Consider the following 1,749-nt stretch of genomic DNA (forward strand, 5'->3'; position numbering starts at 1 on the left):
GCATGGTGACAAAGGCACATCTCCCTCCTCACCTGAGCTGAGCTTGGCTTTGGGGGGAGCTGGGGTCAGCTTCACCCTGGTCCCAAGGGACTCACAGCCGGTCCTGGGGGGTCCCAGCTTGTCCCAGGGTGCCATGCACAGCCCCAGATGTTGTGGGGTGCAGCCAAGCTGTTGATGGGCCATCCTGCATCACTGAGATCGGTGCCACAGCCGCCGTCTCCTTGGCAAAAAGCCTTTTCTGCCAGCTCCGTTTCCCGGGGCAGGGACGCGTGGCTGCCCTGGGCCCCCTGCGGACCTGCAGGGCTGCAGCCATACCACATATTGTTTATAATAGGTTATTTTTCATGAGCCCGGTATACGTGTTCCCACACGGGCAGGAAAACAAGGGAACAAAAAGAAGGCTGATTAACCCACCGCTACCCTCCGGCTGTGGAACGTGCGGTGGGAAGGGGACAGAATTTAACACCCCAGCTCCATCTTAAGCAAACGCGGCACGCAGACGCTCTGTCCTCACTCCCCCTGGGTGGACCAACCCTGCTTCATCCTTCCACGGCTTTAGCCCCCACCTCGCAGCCCAGTTGCTACCCCACCGAGGCAGCCCCACTGGTGGGTCCCCACCAGCCCACCCCACCAGCCTCCAAAAAGATCCCGGAGTTCCCTCTCCTTCCCTGCTGCAGCCTCGCAGCCCTTGAAAACACGCTGCACCCTGGCGTCGCCCTTATTTTGGGGTTCTGCCAGCTCCGATTTACAGCCAAATCCAGCTCCAGCACCCAGGGCTGGGAAAGTCCCGTTGGGATCAGCCTCCCTCCAGGTCCCCGTCTCTGGTGCCTCCCTCTCCCTCCCCATCCCTTCCCCAGGCCGTGGGGTCCGGCCGCGTGTGCCTGCAGGGAAGGTTACCCGGACACGTGCCGGGCGGCTTCACTGGAGTGTGAACGGCGGGTCAGTGTTTGCATTCATTACAAACCCGTTAAAAACTGGCTGGCTCAGCCCTGGGCAGGACCAGGCTCAACGTGCAGCTGATCCTCAGCCCCTGGCAGCCTCCAGAGAAAGAAACCACTCCTTGCCTTACCCTGGAGGTGTGCTCAGCGGGCAGCAGCCGGAGAGAAACGAGCTTCCCGGCATCTCCCCTCCCCTGCCTCTCCCACCCCGCGCCCATGGCCGAGGAGAAGACCTTCCGTTACGGGTTCATCATGCTGGGTTTCTTCCTGGTGATGACGGGGATGTTCATCATGAGCGTAGAAAAGCCCCAGATCTACATCACCTTCTGCGCTCTGGGCGTCCTGCTCGTAGTCGTGGGCATCATCTGGAGCATGTGCCAGTGCTACCCAAAGGTAGGGTCCGTCCCGCCGCCGTGCGCCTCCGGGGGGGCTCGAGGGCTCAGTGGGGTTTGGAGGGGCTTCGGATGCTGTGGACATGCAGCCTCGGGCTGTGCCTCAGTTTCCCCATCTGTGGGGTGGGTTAGAAGCAGACCCCAGTAGGGAAGGTGGCTGGGGTGATCCAGAGGGGGAAGGGAGGCTCACACCCTGCTGCACCTCCTCGCTGATGCCTGCTGGATGCAGCCCCACTCCCTCATTCAAGCCATTTGAGCCCTTATTTATTCACCCCCCAAAAGAACGTTTCCAAACAAGACATCCAAATGTGCTGGGAAAAGACCAAAACCCCCGCTGAGGGAACACCCCAGCCATTTTACCACAAACGAGGGCCAAGGGTCCCCTGTACCCCTACACTCGCTCTGAGCCTGGGGCTTTG

The sequence above is a fragment of the Athene cunicularia genome, assembly GCF_003259725.1.
Source record: "Athene cunicularia isolate RWA chromosome 8 unlocalized genomic scaffold, athCun1 chr8_part1, whole genome shotgun sequence".
Classification (NCBI taxonomy): domain Eukaryota; kingdom Metazoa; phylum Chordata; class Aves; order Strigiformes; family Strigidae; genus Athene; species Athene cunicularia.